The following is a 6,940-nucleotide window of genomic DNA, read 5'->3' on the forward strand; positions in this document are numbered from 1 at the left end:
TGTGAGGAAACAGGCAAATCAAAATAAATCATTAAAATGCAAAACAAAGTAATGATGATTTTAGCTATAGCTAAAATTTTCAATTAAATTATGCAGTTTTGTTAGGGGAGGAACTGAGAGAGAGAGCATGATCTTAAATGTTTGACAATAGCATTGATATTTTGAGGTAGTATGCCACTGTGAATCATAATCCCATAATATATCTGCTGTGCTTAGCCCTAGTTTATGGCGCAACTGAACAAGGCCTATGTAATGTGGCTCCAGAAAAAGAGGTAAGATTAAAATGGCAATAAAAATAATTCCTCTACTTGTAGTTACAAAACTTTGGATATCTGCTCAACCCATTGGGTGGATGCTCAACCATTTTGGAAGCTCTGTGTATTTTGTATATATAAACTTTTAGAAGTTGCTGCAAAATCACAGAAGCTAGAAATAGGAACAATTTGTTAAATCAATTTGTACAGCCCCCACTCATCCAAAACTACTCCCTATAGTGTACTCTCTGAAGTTTTGTCCAGTTTAGATTTAAATGACTCAAGCAATGGGTGTCCTGGAGCCTCCCTTGAGAGGATACTTTTTAAGGATATTGAATCTTACCTCTAGAACATTGTTCTATGCTCTTTGACCTGCATGTTCCTTCTTATGAAAGTAAGAGTTCTGCAAGCAGAGATAAAGCCTGTCTGGAGAGGAGAGTTGATACTTGTCAAGATGAGCCAACTTTATTTTCCAGAATCTTGTCTATAAATGCCAGATCTTCTTCAAAGTCAAGGCCTCCTCCCAAATTCTGGACTCCATCTATTCCCAAAATTTGAAAATTATTAAAGTTACTCTGGAAGGTAGAATATAAAATTGTCCTATTTCATATAATTTCAGCAACAAAGAAAAAAATGTCCCTCACCCTACTGACAATTGTTTCCCCCTCCCCCCTTTGATAATATACAAATTATAACAGTGAAGTATTTACTGTGTGGCAAATGGTCAATGTCAAAATCCACAATGTTTACAATAGATTCAAAACTTTATATGGCCTTCAGCTGTGTTCTAAAATACAGATATCCAAAGTTTTGCAACTACAAGTAGAGGAATTATTTCAATTGTCATGGTTCTATATTTAGCATTATTTTCCACCATAACCACATCAGAGTAACTAGAGATTAGAATGCCTGTAAAACACATATATAATGTTGACAAGCCTAATATTAAATATAAGAATTTTTATTTTGCCATTTTTCTTGACACACATTCAAGCATCTTCAAAACACAGGTTTTGCATGTCTGTACATGTAACTTTTTTTTTTTTTTTAATTACTGTAGAGAAATTAGGCAGGGAATCCATCCTAATAAAAATACTCCTCCAGAATAGCCCTCACACAAAAATGAACCCTCAGGGGTGACTGACTCATGTGAAAGATATTGTTTAACTAAGAAATTAGCACTTATGTGTTAGTACAGGATAGAACTAGCTTGTTCTTTTAAAATAAATTTTTAAAAGCATATGGAAGTTTAGGAGAATGTATGGTGATATAAAAAGATAACACTGAAAATGCAAACAGAGCTTCCCAATAAACTTCCCAGTTAGCTTAGTGGTAGATTACTTTCATTAAAGATTTTATATATTATATACCTGTAGATTAAGAACTTTGTGAAAATGAGGAAAATTATTTCCTTTTTCATATTCAAGCTTTTCAAAGAACCTTAAAACAAATCAGCTAACTTAGAACAACAGTGATAAAATACTATAGGACTTCTATAAATCATACAATGAAAGACATTTTAAACTAAATCCCATGTGTTTTTTATATTGCTTACATTCTGGTTGTGCCCAATGGAAAAATGCCTTCTTAGAAATCTATCCTCTTCTAATTTGGCTGATCAGGTGAGAATCAAACTGGTTTTTGCCAAAACAATAATATTACTGGTTTCAGCAAGGTTGCCATGAGTCCTGTTAGGAATAGATACCATGTTTTAGTGGCCCACAATGCTATTGTTTATCACTTATGTCTGGACAGTTTGGTAAATGGTGCGATATCAAACAATGGTAAGTAAACCAAAGTAGTGAGGGGTTTTTGGTTCTCAGTGGTGTACTACTAAGACCAATGGAAAATGAAATGTAATTTAGGCAAAGAAATTATTTTTCAAATAATAAGACCTCCTTACAAAATATGAAGAAAAAACCAAACCCAAACCCAACCAAGACAAACCAGGATCTAAACTATATATGACCACAGTAACTTTGCAAGCACCTTTTGGGCAGGAAGGGTCTTGGTGGGGGTGTTTCAAAAATAGGCAGAGATGAACTGAATGGGATTTTGCAAGAAAGCCAGTTCAACACTGTAGGAACCATCAAAGTGAAAGCTAGATTGCCTGCTGGCTTGGGGTCTGATGGGGAGAGTCCCTCAATAGTGGGTGATTTGTAGGCTCACATTCTTATTTCAAACAGTAGGTTGCCTGCTCCCTGCTGTTTGAAGTGAATTTAATATTCATAGACACATCTACAAGTTGTTTAGTCTGACTGAAGTGATAGGTGGTGGTGTTTAGTACCCCTGCACCACGTGATGGGGCTGCTTTGTGACCCTTCCACAACTCGTGCCTTCAGGACTCAAGCCTCAGTAGGCCAGGCTGCTATATTAGTCGAACAGATTCTTCCCAAAGAAAATCAGAGAACTGGGAGGCAGTGAGATCACAGCCTTCTGGGAACCTTTTTTCTAAATCCTACAGATTCTTGGGTGCAACATGTATTTGCAGAAACTCTGTGGCTTACATAGTGTTATTACAAAGACAAACATATCCTTGCTGCCTATGGTAATTTCAGAGATTTCATGTCAAATTTATGAGAACAAAAATCTTAAAGCTGATGGCCTGGCCAAAAATCAATCTGGGTAAAAATACTCTGCACCCTCAAATTCCCCACTTGTTTCCACAGAGAAATTTCCTCTCCAAAGCTACGTAGTACAGCATTGCTGTAGAGCAATAAACAGCTGCTCTATTTCTCCCCTACCCCATATATTATAGGCATTAAACAGAGACTGTTTATACCAGTTTAGAACCTGCTAGGGTGAAAAATACTATCTACATTTAAAATTAATTATCTATATAATCTTCTGGTGTTTTGCCAGAACATAGTTCTTTTGCTTTTACCCCATAGCTATTAATTGCTATAATTGCTATTTTATTTCTTACACATATTTATCAAGTAGTTATCCATACTGTCTGTCTGATGACCCTGTTAATATTGCATAAAATTCTCCTGATCAAATTGCTTAGGGTTTTTATTGGATAACTCACCATTTCAATGAGACACAATTGTTTTAGAATAGATGGTGTGAAAAGTATATGGTGATAAGTCATTATTTGTTCAAAAAAGATTTTGTTGACACTAGTATTTAGTCATCTTATATGCAGGAGCTAATTCAATGTCAAGGTGTTAGATCTCACTGTTTTAAATCCTTGTTTTCAGTTCAAAAGAAGAAATCTTGTAGGAGTGCTTAGTTTGAAGGCACACTAGAAAGCTGAACATTAATTAGGCGTGGAAGAAAGTCCACCTGAAACTTATTTTAAATAATTCCTGGTTCTGTCATGTTTTACCTTTCCTTTTAAAATATAATTTATAAACTGTTTCTATAAGAAATGTTTCATAATTCTTTTAGTTCATTTATCTGTTTACTGGTTTATGAATCTTGCATGATGTTCTGTAACTACTTTCATTTTCCATTATTCATTTAAGGGATTTTCTTTCTTTCTTTCTTTCTTTCTTTCTTTCTTTCTTTCTTTCTTTCTTTCTTTCTTTCTTTCTTTCTTTCTTTCTTTCTTTCTTTCTTTCTTTCTTTCTTTCTTTCTTTCTTTCTTTCTTTCTTTCTTTCTTTCTTTCTTTCTTTCTTTCTTTCTTTCTTTCTTTCTTTCTTTCTTTCTTTCTTTCTTTCTTTCTTCCTTCCTTCCTTCCTTCCTTCCTTCCTTCCTTCCTTCCTTCTTCCTTCCTTCCTTCCTTCCTTCCTTCCTTCCTTCCGCCACTTCCTTCCGCCACTTCCTTCCGCCACTTCCTTCCTTCCGCCACTTCCTTCCGCCACTTCCTTCCGCCACTTCCTTCCACCACTTCCTTCCGCCACTTCCTTCCGCCACTTCCTTCCGCCACTTCCGCCACTTCCGCCACTTCCGCCACTTCCGCCACTTCCTTCCGCCACTTCCTTCCGCCACTTCCTTCCGCCACTTCCTTCCTTCTGCCACTTCCTTCCTTCCGCCACTTCTGCCACTTCCGCCACTTCCGCCATTTCCGCCACTTCTGCCACTTCCGCCACTTCCTTCCGCCACTTCCTTCCACCACTTCCTTCCTTCCGCCACTTCCTTCCTTCCGCCACTTCCTTCCGCCACTTCCTTCCGCCACTTCCTTCCTTCCTTCTGCCACTTCCTTCCTTCCGCCACTTCCTTCCTTCCTTCCTTCCCACTTTCTCCATGACACTCAGACACACATATTCCTCATGTTGGTCTAGTTGGTCTGTCAGGAAGGGTTGATCTTTTGCATCTCACAAGACTTCAGGCACAGGAAGTGAAGAAATTATTGCCTGTGTGAGACTCACAACTCCCTATGACCATTGGTCCCATGAAAATGAGAGGAAAAAGATAGATTAGCTGAGATTTGTGGACTGGGAATCCCTAGTCTGGAATTCATAGACAATTATGACCAGAGAGGTTTGCTTTCTGCATTACACAGACCATAAAACTTCTTTGAGTCTTTCATATAATGCAGAAAATAAATGCTTGTCTATAGCCAAAGTGAGCTGAGCTCAGAAACGTGCATTCCTTTCTGCCATTGCACAGTCCTCATCACTTACTGCCCCAGATGTCTTACAGGCCATTCATGGTGGAGTATTTTGCTTCTGGTCTGTCACACAAATTTGAACAGCAACCTGAATATACAAATAATTGCAGCATTCATTATTGATAAGACTTGGAAAAGATAATGTGTTGCTTAATGTATTTTAACTTAATGTATTTATTGTAGACAACTTTAGATGGATGATGGCTTCAGATACATGAAGGATTGCACAGCATTCAGCAAATTAACAAAAAATTTTTCTGTTCACTTTTATATGTGCATGAAAGTCATGATGAGTCAGCTGCAACATAAACTATTGACACAGCAGCTCTTCAACACAGTTTGCCTGTTTGGAGGCATCAAGAGAATTAAAAATAGTTTCTTTATGCAATCTGGGCAGTTTAGGTGTATTTAAAAAACACAACCCAAACCAAATTTACCCTAAGAACTTGAATGAAGAAGCTTTTTTCATGTTATGTCTAAACCCCACAGGATACTTTATCATGCAGCACTCTCTTTCCTACCTCTTTCAAACTAATGAAATGCTACTGACTCTGAACAGCATTCCTCAAAGGGTAGGCTTTCTAACAAAATCACTTAAAGAGAATTTAGACCCCAATTATATTCACCAGATAGCCATTATTTTTCTAATTCTCATAGCATAGGTGCCATAGCTATTATGACAATTAAAAATTATTAATTCTGCGTCACAGATTGAGTCATGAATCATAGAAAATGGACCAAAATCTTACTGAAGTAAATCAAATTTAAAGCCTTGCAAGAATTAATAATGTAGCACAAACCACGTAGCATTTGAGTTAAGGTGAGCCAATGTTTTGGGTGTGGTGGCACAGCAGGATAGCTTCTGCAGACTTTGCACTTTGGAGGAAAGGCCTTGCTGCATACCAATCTGGGCAATAAAAGAGTCACTGTTTTTCAGTAGCAAACATTAAAACCAGGCAGGAAGAGGCATCTTTTAAACCAGGCAGAGCAGCACATTAGCACAGAAATGTTGCTTTTGGAAGCCCAGCTAACACCAGGTTTTGGACCACTTCTGATACATTAAAAGAGCAAAGCAGCACGGGCTGACTGATGATACCTGTCAATGTGGTATCTTCCAAGCATCAGTAATATCCCTGATACAGATTTGCCAGTTAGGGAAGAACTGCTGAGTATTTTGGGAACAGAGTAGAGGATGAAGCAATCTGGGCTATGAGAGCAAGGAAAGATGAAGCACAGCTGATGACTTGTTGGGAGAAACTCCATTCCATGCCACATATGTGCCAGATGTGTTATGCCACAGTTCTCAGTCAGAAAAAAAAAACCAAAAACTGAACAAAACAACAATAATAAAATCAATCAATTAAACAAACACAACCAAAACCTCAATAACTACCAAAACCAATAGCTGAATGCCAGATTCTCCAGAGAAGTTGCAACCTTTTTTGCCTTTTCAAGCCTTCTGCAAGATGCTTTAGCTGCAAGCTCAGACATTATGTGTTTTTCCTGGAATGGCTCCCATTTCACTTATAATTTTTAACGTTATTGTCCCAGTTACTAAGTAACATAAATTTGCCATACACATCCTTCCCTTTAAATGCTATTCCTGTGTGACACTTGATACTTTAAATCACCCAGTCAATTCATTTATGCACATAGAAGGATCAGAGAAACAACAGGTTTTATAGACTGAAATATTGAAGTGCTTTAACTTCAACAAGCTGTAGCTTTGTTCAATGTAAAGTGTTTATTTGTAAGTCAGTGTTCCAGTCTTCCATGCTAAATAAGAAGATTATTTTTTTAAAAAGAGTGTATTTTTGAGATAAATGTATTATGAAGTAACCGAATTCTATAGAAAATGAGAACTTTTCAGAAGTGATGTAGCCACATCCAACCTCAGCTGACAGAAGGATAAGTAACTTTACATTTAAAGCAGTGAAACATTTTGTCCCTTGATTGAGAATTATAGACTCCCACATTTGTAATGCTTATTTTAGGCTTGCATAGCTCAGCTTTGAGTCACTGGTCAACTCATTATGATTATGCATTCACTGTTGAAAGTGCTATCTATTTTCTCTGCACTCTACAAGTACTCCCACAAGGCAAACTTAAATTCCCACGGAGGTATCT

Source organism: Molothrus ater, chromosome 1 (genome assembly GCF_012460135.2).
Source record: "Molothrus ater isolate BHLD 08-10-18 breed brown headed cowbird chromosome 1, BPBGC_Mater_1.1, whole genome shotgun sequence".
NCBI classification, from domain to species: domain Eukaryota; kingdom Metazoa; phylum Chordata; class Aves; order Passeriformes; family Icteridae; genus Molothrus; species Molothrus ater.